Source organism: Gekko japonicus, unplaced genomic scaffold (assembly GCF_001447785.1).
Source record: "Gekko japonicus isolate JY-2015 unplaced genomic scaffold, Gekko_japonicus_V1.1 scaffold26, whole genome shotgun sequence".
Classification (NCBI taxonomy): domain Eukaryota; kingdom Metazoa; phylum Chordata; class Lepidosauria; order Squamata; family Gekkonidae; genus Gekko; species Gekko japonicus.
Genome location: NW_015174844.1, coordinates 2434536 through 2450175, shown reverse-complemented (window position 1 = coordinate 2450175; position 15640 = coordinate 2434536).

Here is a 15640-nt window from a genome sequence, read left to right as displayed (position 1 = left end):
AGGTTTCTCTCTTTTAATTACTACTTCGCACCTGGATATAATTAACATTTGCTTGAATCTTTGCATTCACAGACTTGACTCTCTGCAAGATTTATCAAGGAAGCATCCTTCTTGAGTAAAGGCTGCCTCCTTAAGGATAGGACAAAGAGTTCTTTTTTAACGAAAAAAATCCTAGGGAACAGTGTAAAAAACTGATCTAGATCTCTGCTCCCTTTAATACCGAGATAAAATTATAATGTTCTTCTTGTTCATCCTCCAAAATGAATATGAAACACAAAGATGCTGAAAAGACACAACAGAGTGGTGAAGGGGAGGGTTATGATGCGCAGAGTAATTTTTATGCCCCATTCAGGATGGGAAGGCCACACAATCTGTGATGCAGCAGCACAGGGTGAGCAATGACTGACTTTTGTAGAGGTTATTTTCTATATGTTATTTCAAGGCTGTGTTCACACAAAAAGTTGTGTCCCCCCCCTCTGCGTTTGTACAAATCCAAAATGTTATTTTAACATCTGTTCTTTTAAGGCGGCTAGCTCTGGGAAGGCAGTGTGCTTTGCCATAAATTTAGGTCATTAATTTGTATCTGTTCTTTGTTTATTTAAGAAACAGGACAAAAGGGCAGCTGCTGAAACATTTGGCTATGCCGAAGGCTAGTGGGCTCAACATGCCGGAGTTCTGTGCATGACCAGCTTGAGTTTGTATCCACAGCTATAGGACAGAACTTTATGGAACCTTTCTGCCAAGCCATGTGGTGCTCTGCTCTCCTTTGCAGCATTCGAAATACCTGCAGGTTCTTTCAGGGAAGGCATGAAAGTTTTGAGGGAAAGTAGATGGCGAAACTATACACAGACTGCCCCCCCTTTAAAAAAAATGAGAGAGGTTTTATAAGGCAATTATTTTTACTGCTTTGGTTTAAGTGCTGCAGTTGGCCAGCAAAAAAGAAAGGTCCATGCAGCAAAATGACCTACTTAATTAGACATTTATAAACAGAAGCAGGATAACACCTACTAAATTGATTGTTAAGCACATTTAATGTCCTTAAATTGGCCATTAAGTGCTGAATAATTTCTCGAGAACTATTGGTATTATAAAGCATTAGAGGTTGTATTTATTTTCATAATCCTAATGGTCTCAGGGAAATTAGGTACATTTGCAGAGGTCACTTATTGCCTGTTGACTCTGACTTCTAATCTGCTGCGTCTGGGCTGCTAGAAAATGACATGTTTTCAACGGTGTTTGGGTCTACCTTCTAGAAGAAACACGATCATGCATTTGAACTGTGCATATTATTATCCACATGAAAACACAAATAGTTAGAAGTACAAAAGCCTCTCTACATCTCTACTCATGAAGTCATCCTCATTCATGAAGTCAAAAAATGATTGTTATCACTCATTGGGATATGATCCCTTTCCTTAACCCACTAGGCCACCATACAAGACCACCTTGTTTGCAAAAGTTGTTTTCCCCACCTTTGCTGGTCTCTGCTTGTGACAAATGAGCTATAGCCTGAAGTTCCATCTCATTCTCCTGATGGGTTAGGTTTCTTCTCAAAAGCAGCTCCGGTGATTTTAATTGACAGCAAACGGGTAGAGGCGGCAGGGAGTTGCTTAACTCTATCCTTTCCTGCTGTTGGTCCACTCAAAAATCACATTTCCCCCAAGCTGTTTTGCCACCCATAAAGAAAGAGATACATTATCTACCCCAGTTCTTATTTTCCTATATTGAATAACGCACCATACACAAAGTGATTCGGGATGGACATGCAGTGAGAAGCAAAAGGTTAAACAACCCACTCACAAGGCCCAGTATAACACAGTAACACCCCCCCCATCCAGTAACCCTATCCCATACATACAATCTTATAAGTCATGAAAGAAAATATTCCCATTTTATTTATAGAATTACATAAAAACTCTAAACAGTGACAAGAAATTTGCCGTCAACCAAATCTGAGGATACTTAGATCTGGAGACTGGACCTGTGAAGGACAAGACAGATCTTTCTACAAGCCTCAGAAACACACCAGGTTTGCAGAAAAATAAAAGGGCTGCACTTACCTGTAACCTTTGTTCATTGAGTGGTCTTCTGTGCAGGCATACATGGGGACTGCACTTCTGCAGGCCTGCCACAGAGAAGAGCTAGCGAGCTTTTTAACAGAATTTTCCAGTATCCCAAGAGTGCTCCCCTTCCCCTCACCAACACCATCAGTTTCCTGCCCCAAAATCACGTGATGTGGGAGAGGTGAGCACTCTTCCCTCAGTTCTCCATCTGCCACTGAAAAAACATATCTCAGAATATAGACCACAGCAGGGAAGGAGGGAGGGATGGGTTCCTGCACAGAAGACCACTCGATGAATGAAGGTTGCAGGTAAGTGCAACAACCCCTTTTTCATCTTTGTGGCTCCTGCGCAGTCCCACATGGGAGAGTAGCAAGTTCACTCATCACGGAGGAGGGTGTGGGCTGTCTCAGCGGAATATTACTTGCAGAACCGCCTTTCCCACAGCAGCCTCACTCCTGGAGTTGACATCCATGGAATAGTGCCGAACAAATGTAGACAGCATTGACCAGGTTGCTGTTTGGCAGATGTTGTCAAGAATGAGACCAGATGAGAAGGCTGCTGACGAAGCCTGAGCACATGTGGAGTGAGCCAGAACAGTGAATGGACACTGTGTGCCTTCCTCAGTGTAAACTAATCTAATTGCTGAGACTATCCACCTGGACAGAGTTTGCAGAGACAGCCATCTCCCTATTGTAGCCTCTGAAGCAGATAATGTATGCATTGTTCTTTCAGATATTGAGGTAGGGGAGGGAAAGAACATTGGGAGGATTATATCTTGATTTAAATCAAATTTGGAGACTATTTTGAAGAGAAACTCCAAACGTGGTCTTAACACCACCTTGTCAGTATGAAATTTCAGAAAGGGTGGGTCACAGCAGTGTGTGCTAAGTTCACTTACCCATCTGGGCAAAGTATTGGCCACTAAAAAACACTGTCTTGTAAGAAAGAAAAGGCAAGTCAGACATAGCCATGGGTTCAAAACGTTTATGAATAATTTTGGATAAAACCAAGGACAAACTCCATTGGGGGATTGGCCATACAGAATGTGGGTATAAATTAACCAGTCCCTTCATTTCTAGATTCTCTTAAAGAAAAAACAGTGGAACCATTAATTAATGCATGCAAAGCTGAAATGGCCGCTAAGTAGACCTTAACAGAGGAGGCAGACAAGGTATTCAAATATGCTGGACATACAGCATGTCACAGAGTCAATATTATGATCCCCTGCCCACCTAGAAAAATGCCTCCATTTATAAGAATCGGATCTTCCCACTATGATCAGTGTTCCCTCTAAGCTGAGTTAGTGTGTTAGTGTGAGCTAGCTCACAGTTTTTTAGCCTCTGGCTCACACATCTTTGTCTTCACTCAGGAAGGATGGTTCCAGAGCAAACTAATTTATGCAGTAGCCAAATCTCTTTCTCGCATCTTTAATCCCAGTAGCTCATAAAGTAGAATTTTTGCTCACAAGACTCCACTACGTAGGGGGAGCATTGCTTTTGATATGCAAGTATTTACAATGAGCTCCGGTTGAGAAATCAAGCTGTAAATTGTAGGGAACCCAGGTCAGGGTGAGTGCGGGATCTATCTGAAGAAGGTTGTCCCTCAATGAGAGTGTGCAAATAACTCTCATTGCTAGGTTTCTGACAATTGAGAACCAGTGCCTTCTCAGCCAGCATGATGCTATCAGAATGCACTTTGACCTGTCTGTATGCAATTTTGTGATTACCTTGTTGAGTAAACCAAAAAAGGTGGAAGCTTAAAATAGGTGACATGTGGAGTAACTGCAGTGGTTGAGGCCATATAGCCTAAAAATTGCTGAATAGATCTGGCTGATTGGAACCTACATGACATGAAATTCTGCTCCAAGGCCTTAATACATTTGGCCCTTCACAGGGGTAGAAAGACCTTTTCCTTAGAGTCTAAAATGGCTCCTGTAAACTTTATACATTGAGTGGGTTCAAAAGATTATTTGTCCTCATTAACCATCAGTCCAAGATTGACTAGTGTCTGTCTGGCCAAATTGACAGAAGATAAAGGTGTTGTATGAGAGTCTGCCACAAAATACCAATCATCCAAATAAAGATAAACAATATAAAATTTCAGTCTTAAGTGTGAAACAACAACAGACATAGACTACAACAAGAAAATCTTCAGATATGTGAGGAGAAAATGCAAGACAATGATGTGATGGGCCCACTGTTGGGTGAAAATGGAGAAACTTTGAAAGAAGACAGAGAGAAAGCAGAAAGGGAAGAAGAAGAAGAAGAAGAAGAAGAAGAAGAAGAAGAAGAAGAAGAAGAAGAAGAAGAAGAAGAAGAAGAAGAAGGGGAGGGGGAGGAGAGTGGATTTATACCCCGCCCTTCACTTGGAGTCTTGGAGCAGCTTACAAACTCCTTTCCCTTCCCCTCCACACAACAGACACCCTGTGAGGTAGGTGGGGCTGAGAGAGCTCTTTCGATGAACTGCTCTTTCAAGAACAGCTCTGACAGAACTATGGCTTGCCCAAGGTCATCCAGCAGCTGCAAGTGGAGGAATGGGGAATCAAATCCAGTTCTCCCAGATTAGAGTCCATGCACTTAACCACTACACCAAACTGGCTCAATGCCTATTTTACCTCCGTTTTTCCCCTGAAGAACAGGCTCATCTAAAGATGGTAGTAGGCAAGGTATGGCATCCGGGCTGCTGGTTTACATGGACAGAGAGGTGATTGAGAAGCACCTGGCTGCACTGAATGAGTACAAATCCCCTGGGCTAGATGATATGCACCCAAGAGTTCTCAAAGAACTTTCTAGAGAGCTTGCAGAGCCTTTGTCCATCATTTTTCAGACCTCTTGGAGGACAGGAGACATGCCACAAGACCGGAGGAGTGCAGATGTTATCCCACTTTTCAAAAAAGGGAGGAGGGATGACCCAGGAAACTACAGGCCAGGCAGTCTGACCTCTGTGCCAGGGAAGATTCTGGAGTAGAATCTGTGAGCATCTAAAGGACAACTTGGTGATCTGGGGAAGTCAGCACAGATTTGTCCCCAACAGGTTTTGCCAGGCCAGCTTCATTTCCTTCTTTGATCAAGTGATGAGCTTATTGGATCGAGGGAATGCTGTTGATATTGTTTACCTGGATTTTGTTCCCCATGATGTTCTGATGGGCAAACTAGAGAACTGTGGACTGGACTATATGATAGGTGAATAGGGAACTGGTTGGAGAATCGCACTCAAAGAGTAGTTATCAATGGCATTTCATCTGAGTGGAGGGAGGCGTCCAATGGGGTGCCACAGGGCTCAGTTCTGGGCCCAGTACTTTTCAATATTTTTATACGTAATCTGGATGAGGGTGTGGAGGGGCTACTCATTAAATTTGCAGATGACACCAAATTGGGAGGAGCCACAAACACACCAGAAGATAGAGATAGAATTCAACGAGATCTGAACATGCTGGAAAAGTGGACAGATGTTAACAAGATGCAATTCAACAAGGATAAGTGCCAAGTTCTACATCTGGGTAACAAAAATGAGAAACACGCATACTGGATAGGGGATACACTTCTGGGTAGCAGTGTGTGTGAACAAGATCTTGGGGTACGGGTGGACCGTAAGTTAAATATGAGCAGCCAGTGTAATGTGGCAACAAAAAGGCTAATGCGATTTTGGAGTGTATCAACAGAGGCATAACATCCAAATCACAAGATGTGACAGTCCCGCTGTGCATTGCATTGGTCAGGCCGCACTTGGAGTATTGTGTGCAGTCTTGGAGGCCTCACTTCAAAAAGAATGTGGACAGAATGAAGCGGGTATAGAGGAGAGTTACGAGGATGATCAGGGGCCTGGAGACCAAGCCCTATGAGGAAAGGCTGATGGACTTGGGAATGTTGAGTCTAGAGAAGAGGAGGTTGAGGGGGGACATGATTGCTCTCTTTAAGTATTTGAAGGGCTGTCACTTAGAGGAGGAAAGAGAGCTGTTCCTGTTGGCAGCAGAGGATAGGACTCACAATCATGGGTTTAAATTAAGGGCGGAAAGGTACAGGCTGGATCTTAGGAAAAACGTTTTTACAGTTAAGAGTTGTGCAAGGGTAGAATCAGCTGCCTAGGGAGGTGGTGAGCTCCCCCTCACTGGCAGTCTTTGAGCAGCAGTCGGACAAGCCCTCGTCAGGGATGCTCCAGCATGATCCTTCACTGAGCAGGGGGCTGTACTAGATGGCCTGTATGGCCCCTTCCAACTCTGTGATTCTATGATTCTATGATATAGATAGGTTTGTTGGTGGATGGAAAGGAGAAGAGGCTGGAAAGGGGGAGAGGCTATTGGGGGATCTCAAGGAAGGGAAAGAAGAAATAGTGGGGGAGAGGGAAATTCACCCCACAAGCCCTTGAGGGTTCCCGCTTATAATATCTATTTCTCCATCCCACCCCATTTGTGCTTAGATCCTGCTGCCTATACTTCTGGTCACCCTGATAGCCTGCTGAGAAAAATCTGCAGAAACATGTAAAGTGAGACACTGTGGAACATCTGGTTTGACCTGAAAGTAAGTTACAGCTGCTGGCGGAGGGTACAAGCTATACACAGCCATTTTGTGGCTGAGTGGTATCATAAGCAGGGAGGGGGAAAGAAGGCCCATGGATGTTTTATTCAGGGCTAGCCTCAAATTCTACACTGCCTGAGACAGAACAAGAAATGGCATCTTCCCTGTCCTTCAGTTGCAGAAAGATCCTGCACTTCTCCCAAATTCTTTTCCACAACTAGAATCCATTTGATTATAAGATCTTTGAATGAGATTGTCTGAAGCTTTGGTATTGGGTTTCATCAGTATGCTGAAGTGTTACCTGAACTGGACCCAGAGAGCGGGGAATTAGCTGTTATGGTCTCCAGAAGGGTACACAAGGGATCTTTTGTTCGTATATTATTTGGAAGTTTTATTCCAAAGCAATGCTCCCAAGAGAAAAGGGACAGAGACCAATTGATTAAAACTAAATGAAATATTTATTTACTAACAATTGAATGCACTACTAGGAACAAACCAACACAACAAACCCTTAAAACCATGGACAAACTGTCCTCTTCCTCCCAATACACATTCTCTCACACACTACAAGCAGTGTTCCCTCTAAGCTGAGTTAGTGTGAGCTAGCTCACAGTTTTTTAGCCTCTGGCTCACCCATTTTTGTCCTCGCTCAGGAAGGATGGCTCCAGAGCAAAGTAATTTATGCAGTAGCCAAATTGCTCGCTCACAACTTTAATGCCAGTAGCTCACAAAGCAGAAGTTCTGCTCACAGGACTCCACAGCTTAGAGGGAGCATTAACTACAAGGATGGGAAACGGCAGAGAGAAAAGACAAGGAGTGGGAAAGGAGGACATTCAAATGAGTGATACTACCTGGTCCAAGGGGGTTAGGAAGCAGAGGGTTGTGGGGGGATCTGTGCAGCATAAGTCCAAGGCCGCAGAGTGTCAAGGAGAGAAGAGGGCCCTGCAAAGCAGTTGCAGTGATATCCAGGTAGTAAGAAGACCTGACACACTTTCCATTGACTTGGGGTGGTCTTTTTATGGCCTAGACATGAGAGCCCACTTTCTCAGGGTCGGCATTGGTCCAAGATATGAAGTTTGAATTTTACCGGGCAGTTTGAAGGTAACTGCTGTCAAAATCTGGTGGGGAAATTAGGAGGGACATACCTGACTTTCCAAGGTGGGGTGATTGTTGGACGGCTTTAGCATATTGATAAAGGACCAGGCATGCTGGGTTTGATGGCTCATCCTGGGTAGATTGGATGTTAGTCCGTCTTTATCAATGGCTGGGTTGGATTAGTGGTAACAGAGGGTTGCCCAACTGTCTGTAGCTGGAAATGGTTCATATTGCCCTGATGAAATATCCCTCAGAGCAAGGGATATGATTGTATTACACATGCCTTGGAGCAGGAGGAATGTAAATCCTTTATGCATTCCAGTGACATCCTGCCTCTGTAATAGAATTTACCTCAGTCATGGCAGGGCAGGTGTGCTCTTTAGACTCATTCTTGGGATCCCCAGTGCACTTAGGCTGTCAAAGGGGGCGCCCTTCAAAACAACTAAGAGGGGAATGGGGCTCAGATTTGAGGGGTCTCAGCAGGAGGGAGGAACAGGGGCCTCACAGATGGCACTCAGTTATACATATCTTTAAATAAGTCTGAAAAATTGCAATCTCCATTGTGTGGACCATTGTGTGGAAACTGCTGGCCAAGAGGTTGAGAGAGAACAAGGGGGAAATGAATCCAGACATGACAGAGGTGATGTTGGTTTGACAGGCTGATATATTGGAGGGGCTGTATTTGCCTTCTTTGAACTGAGTGAATCTGTTTTGACATACTCTGTTAAATTAGTTTTATTAGATCCTATCCTTCTGTTGAAAATGCATGTCTGTAAAGTGGTGAAAAGTATTTCTTCAATTGCACCTTTTTGTTGTTGTTGTTGTTCAGTCGCACAGTCAAGTCCAACTCATGACCAACTCATGACCATAAGCAACCACAACAATATTGCTCAGCTTCCAAACCTTGGTTTCTGTAAAACAAAGCCGGAAAAAGTGCAGAAAAGGGCAACTCGAATGATAAAAGGGTTGGAACACTTTCCCTATGAGGAACGGTTAAGGCGCTTAGGGCTCTTTAGCTTGGAGAAAAGACGACTGAGGGGTGACATGATCGAGGTTTATAAGATTATGCATGGGAAAGAGCAGGTAGAGAAAGAGGTACTTTTCTCCCTTTCTCATAATACAAGAACTCGTGGGCACTCCATGAAACTGCAGAGCGGTCGGGTTAGAACGGATAAAAGGAAGTACTTCTTCACCCAAAGAGTGATTAACACATGGAATTCACTGCCACAGGAAGTGGTGGCGGCTACAAGCATGGATGGCTTCAAAAGGGAATTAGATAAGCATATGGAGCGGAGGTCCATCAGTGGCTATTAGCCACTAGGTATAGATAGGGGCTCTAGGGCAAGTGATGCTCTGTCATCTTGGTGCTTGGGGGGGGGGGCAACAGTGGGAGGGCTTCTAGTGTCCTGGCCCCACTGCTGGACCTCCTGATGGCACCTGGTATTTCTGGCCACTGTGTGATACAGAGTGTTGGGCTGGATGGGCCTTTGGTCTGATCCAACATTTGCGTCTCTGATGTTCTTATGACCCCAGAGGTCCTTTCCAACTCTATGATTCCGATTCTATTTTAAAAATTGGCTCTATCCTCCCTTGCAGTTCCTCGGGGGGTGTGACTGGCTCAGCCTCCTGTGCCCCACTACCCTGTGTCAGAATTCCAGAGGTGCCCACCGGCTCAAAAAGGTCGGGCACCTCTGGAGGAGGCGACTTCAAGGAGAACTGAGCTGCCCTCCTAAGTACAGACGGGCACTGCAGTCTAGAGGGCCTGTTCCCGGGGCGTGAAGACATCCAGGACCACCCAATACAAACAAGGCCCCTCCCAGCTCTGCTGCCAACCAGGGCCCCCTTCTCGACATTCCTACTCATGGCCGCTTTCCAGGAAATCGAGCCTCACTTTCCACTGCGCGGTGGCCAACCGACAGCACAGAGATGCTGAGAAACCGAAAGTGAACCAGCCTTTCATGTTCACGCGTTCACCCGCAGATGGTTATACGGACTGAGTGCTGTGAAGCATAAGTGTTTGTTCTACAGCAGAGGAACCCGACTTGGTGCCTGTGGGCATTTCTAGAAAGTGGGCGGGGCCGGGCGGGGCTTTAGCCCAGCAATGCTCCTGACGGGCGATTTGATTGGCTGTGCAGATTTTTTTGTTTACATGTTGCTTCGGCGGCAGCTGCCACCGCAGCACAAGGAGCTTCATCGAGTGACTGAAGGGAAGCTGCGGCAGCCATTCTGTAGCTGGCTCCACCCCCTGCGGCAGCCATTTTGTGGGAATAGCTAGGAGGATCAGAGTGTATGAAGCAATCATTATAAAGAACAACAGTGCCATTGTAACGATAGCTCTAAGGTCACTAAATGAATCTAGAACACGCAAACCATGTTTTAAAAAGTATTGATGCGATGTAACTTACTTTCTATAACCTATCGACTTTCGGAGTCATTTAACAATCAATATCAAACACGACGGCATCAAAGTACAGTGCTCTCCAGATTGTGGAACTCGGGGTACAGCAGAATGAGAAGCACTAATTCTTTAGACAATCAGTGTCCCTTATAACAATCTCAAATTGAAAATCTGAGCAATGTTCCCCGGGTGACGAGGCTGGGCGGGGGGCGGTGCCAGGAGGATGCGGCAGCCCCGGAGAAGTGGAATGTCAGCGAGGGGGACGGCAGAGGCCGGGGACGGTGAGTGAGGAGCTCATTCGCTCCACCACCTTCTTCGGCGGGGGGGGCTGCACCAGGGCCGCCTGACCTCACTGATGGGGAGGCGGCTGCCATGCCTGGAGACTGGTAGGCAATGGCCCCCCTCCCGCCGCGCCACCCACCACCTCCATGCACTGTGCGACGACGATCCAGCGTGGACCAAGGCACTCGCCCCAGCCGCACACATCTTCGCTCTTTTACCTGTCCACCGGTGAAAGGCAAAGTCCTTCAGTGGGGCAAGATTGTGGCCCCACCAAGCGCGAGGCCTCTTTCTGGCAGCTGCACTGGTCTTCCGTCGCACGGGGTGGCCTTTGCCAGCCAGGCTGCAGGCCCTGCATTGGAGGGGACTCTGCCAGCCCCGGCCATGCTCGGGGGTGGGGGAGGCCGCTGCACGCCACGCCCCGGCCCTGTTTCGCTGGGCGGGACCAGGACCAGCCCCCTTGCCCCAAGCCGACAGCTCTCCCTAGGGCTCATTGCCTCCTCCCGCAATGGGCATTTCCACTAAAAGGAAATGTTCTGCCCCTTCCCCTCTCATGTCTCATGATGGAGGAGGACTTGAACCCAGCCACCATTGCTCAACTTTTGCAATACAGCCAGATTTTTCCTGGATAGAGGCTGCCAGGGGCAGAGAAGAAGGAAAAGTTGAAGATTTGGGGGGAACAGCTAAAGGTAGGTGGGCTGGTAGGTGGGAATGTGAAAAGGAAGCAGCAAAATGGGAGAGTGTATGGGGCCTGCTGGGAGAAGAAAAGAAGAAATATTGGAGGAGGTGGATACAGGGAAAAATGAGATGCCACTTGCAAGTCCTTGTGGATTCCCCACTTGTGTTATCATAACTGGGACGATAGATTACTATAATGAGCTCTACATGGGGCTTCCCTTGAAGACAACTCAGAAATTTCCAGTGGTTCAAAATAGGTCAGCTCAACTGATTTCTGGAGCAAGGCACTCTATACATATTAATCATATCTTGAGGTCATTGCACTAGTTGCTGGTCTGTTCCTACTTTCACTTCAAGGTGCTTGTTATTCTATTTAAAACCCTTCATGACCTGATACCCATATACTTGAAAGTATGAATCTGCATGGCAACTTTAATTTTCCATACAGTTCTTCCTGTCTATTCCTTCACCTAACCAGAGAGAGGGCTTTTTCACTGGTGGTATCCGGCTAATTAATGTCCTTCCCCTTGAGGCTCACCTGGCACCTATGTTGCTTTTAGTCACCAAGGCTTTTAATTGAGGGGCTGATCATTTAATACTATTTTAGTTTGGATATTACTTTTGTACATTGAAAACATTTATTTTTCAATAAGGTTACATTATATCAATTATCAGTGAATCACACAGAATATAAACAAGCCAATCTACGTATCTTGCACAGAAGTGTCTACTGATATTATAGATAACTATACATTTAGAAGATTCAGTGAGATAAGCTGCCTGTAAATGTATACCAAATAATAATTCATGCAATATACATAGATTCCAAAATGCATTAGCCTTAGAAATTGTACTAAACATAATACATGAAATTATTCTAACAGAAAATATACACTACATCACTGTTATAGTAATGCATAGAATGCTAAAGGCAACATTTTTTCAAAAACTTATTGTTCATCTACTAAATTATTGATTTAATTGTAATGTTATGCATTTCATCTGGAAGCCACCTGGGATGAGAGGCAGGCTACACATTTTATAAATAAATAAATAAAGCAAGCTGTGGCCAACTAAAAAAATTATTGTTCTAAAACATTATAAATAGTGCCCACCATATCCCTGAATTCTGCCACTTGTTTCCTATAGATCTTCCGGTTAACAGCTTTGCCCATTTTTGCTGCACTAGCCAAGTTTAAGACCAATTCTGTATCTGAGAAGGATATATATCCTCTAAACAGATCTAGGAGAATCACTTCTGAATCAATATGAATGTGACTTCATAGCAACTGATTAATGATTGAACCTTATACTGCCAGAAGGGTGGAGTTTTTAAGCAAGACCAAACAATGCATATCAAGTTGCCATTAGACATACCACATCTTCAGCAATGATCCTGAACAGCCTTATATATCATTGCTAATTTGTGAGGAATAATGTCTTTAAGAAACTTTCTGCTATGCTAGTGGAAATCAGTTTAGAGACAGCATCATTCCATAACTGTTGCTGTTCATCCGAGCAGACGTTCATATGCAAATCCTTCCCCATTTTTAATATAACTTAAAGTTGGAGTATCCTATGTTAACAACAAAGAGTAAATACTATCAATATTACCACTCATTTTAAATTACCACAGATTATGAACTCAAAACATTGCCTTCTGCTGTAAGCTATACTTTTGCAAAAGCAAATCTAACATGTGCCTGATCCAAAATAATTGGAATAATGGCAGTTTAAACCCCTTCATTCTATAAGTTATTTGATCAAAACTCAAGTTTTACTCAGGGGAGGGATACTCAGTGGTGCAGCATCTGCCTAGCATACAGAAGGTCTCATGTTCAATCCCTGGCATTTTCACTTAGAGGATCAGGTAGCAGGTGGTCTGAAAGTCCTCCACATTAGACCCTGGAGAGCTGCTGCCATTCTGAGTAGACAATACTGAACCTGATGGCTTGATTCAGTATAAGGCAGAGTTCAGAGTTTCTTCTCCAGAAGGTTCCAGGTTCAGTCTCCAGCATCTTCATATAAAAGGACCAGGTAGTAGCTAATGTGGAAGGTCTCTACTTGAGACCCTGAAGAGCTGCTGCCATCCAGAGTAGACAATACTGACTTTGATGGACCAATAGGCTGATTCAGTATAGGCAGCTTCATATGTATTGTTGGTTTTCTGCCATTTTTAAAATGCTAATAGGTTATTATCCCACCAACTTGAAAAGCTAGTAAACTATGAAGGAACTTTAATTTGTTCGTTGAACAGGACAGAAATCAACAGTAATAACCCTATATTCAACAAAGACTTTATACCATTCTGACAATATACAATTTACTGTTGAATTATCTATTGCTAAACCTTTCTATCTAGACCAAATCAGATCTGCAGACTACAGGGTAAATATGACTCCAAAATAAGTGTTCCTTTGTTACAAAGGTCCCATTCTTCTATCTCTGCTAATTTTACCACTCTGTGGTTCATTTTTATATTGGAACCCCTAGACCACCTCTTTTAACAGGACAATTAAGTGCCTTCATTGCTACTTTTGATGGTTTACTTGCCCCATACTGTTAAGCTCTGAAATATTTTATAAAGTGTGTAACAAAGTAAAAGCCACAGTGACAATCGCAATAAAGATTTTTTCTATAGTTTCTATATTTTAGTAATTTGCTTAAAAAATAAGTTTAAAAAGCAGTATGAGGTAGAGAGAAGGGAGAAAAAGAAAAAGAAAGATACCAGGAGTTCAAACAAGAGTTCATGCAACAAGATTTTCCCTTGCTCCCTTTTCTGCCAGTGACCTCTTGATAATCTCTCCAAACCTTCTACTGAAAAAGGACCAACACTGTTGACTTCAATGAACTGAGGTAACTAGGCAAAAATTGGGTAAAACAGAACTGTTCAAGAGGACATTTTAAAAAAAAATAGAATCAGGTTGTAATGTTTAATTCCTGTGAAAAAATGTAGGCAGTTTTATTGCATTATTGTATTTATTAAACTATTTTAATGCATTTTAAAAAATTGTAATCTGCCTTGAATCTAAGCAAGAAAGCCAGATGATAAATTAAGTAAGTGAATAAATAAAGATTATATTTTTTGTTGCCTCACTCTTCCTTTAACCAAGTAGAGACTCTGATCCTTGCAAGAGCTAAGCTCCCTCCTCCCAGGTAGGGCCATGCATTGGGATATTTTAGCCACATACATCGTTCTCTGGTCCACTTACCACCATCTTGGAATCCTGGTTTGATTGTCAGGGTTTTGAAGGCAGATGAGTCCAACTGGGGGGCTCCTGGTCCTCCACTCCTGCCAGCTCCCTAGACAGAGTGTGTGACGGGTTTGGGGTTTCAGATCCCCTTGGTCATTGGGTGTGTCAGGTACTACAAATGATCCTCCCCTGAGGAGGAGGTTCCATCACACACTAGTGCTGGGCTAAAGCAGGTCCTGACATTGTGCTCACATGAGGCAAAGCAGTTTGCTCCATTCCCCTCCTCCTTGGAACTTCCAATGCCATATGGCAATTGGTCCACAAGAGCCTTTGACTCTCCATAAGAGCAACTTAAGGTCCAACCCACTTTATTAGCATGTTTTCCCCACTCTACATCAAAAGGTCTAGGGCAGGCAATTACATTTATAAAACTTGCTGTAACAGAGGAGCCAAAGTTATACTACGGAGGAAACCAAATTTTGGTCCCGATCACACGCAGAAGTAGCCCCGTGAGAGGCACGACTGCCAGATGGATTTTCCAGGTGCAGGAACATCTGGCAAGCATCCCACACCCGTCAGCAACCCATCTCACTCCGCCGAAGACACGAAGTTAAAAAATACCTGGGAAAGTGCAGTATCAAATGGGTTGCAACAGGCCGTAGATGGATTTTCCCGTGTGATCGTTCCAGGACACTCCGATTGTGTCACTGATTCCTCAAAGTGCGCCGGAAACATGCGGTGAAGAAAAAACCCGAATCACCCACCACTGTCCCTTCCCCTCCCCACAACAGACACCCTGTGAGGTGGGTGGGGCTGAGAGAACTCTGACACAAACTGCTCTTTTTCAAGGACAGCTGTGCCAGAGCTTGTGACTGACCCAAGGTCACATCAGCAGGTGCAAGTGGAGGAGTGGGGAATCAAACCCGGTTCTCCCAGATTAGAGTCCGCACACTTAACCACTACACCAAACTGGCGTGAGTTAGTATGTATCAGCACATGAGTGTTCAAGATGTAGCACAACTATTGCTGTACTGCTGTAACATCGTGATCCTTATTATCTGTGGAATTGCGCCAGTACTGCAAGTACAGCTATATATACAGCCCTTGCCAGTCAACACAGTTAATGAGAAATATTTGGGGATGTGTATTGACTGTATAAACCATGCAGCAGCAGTCTAGGTACAAAACATGTTGTGCATATCATCCCTCTGCCCCCTCGGCAGTGTTATTCCTCACAAGCTAGGTATGGTAGAAGCTTTTCATGCACACATGCTCCAAGTGTACAAAGGTAAGGATGAGGCTGGACAAGACAGCAGGAGCCTCTCATCTATGCATTATTCCCCACCCCTCAAAAACAGTTTTTCAGTCACTGTGAAAAAAGCTGGATTCAGGTGGGTAGCTGTGTTGGTCTGAAGCATC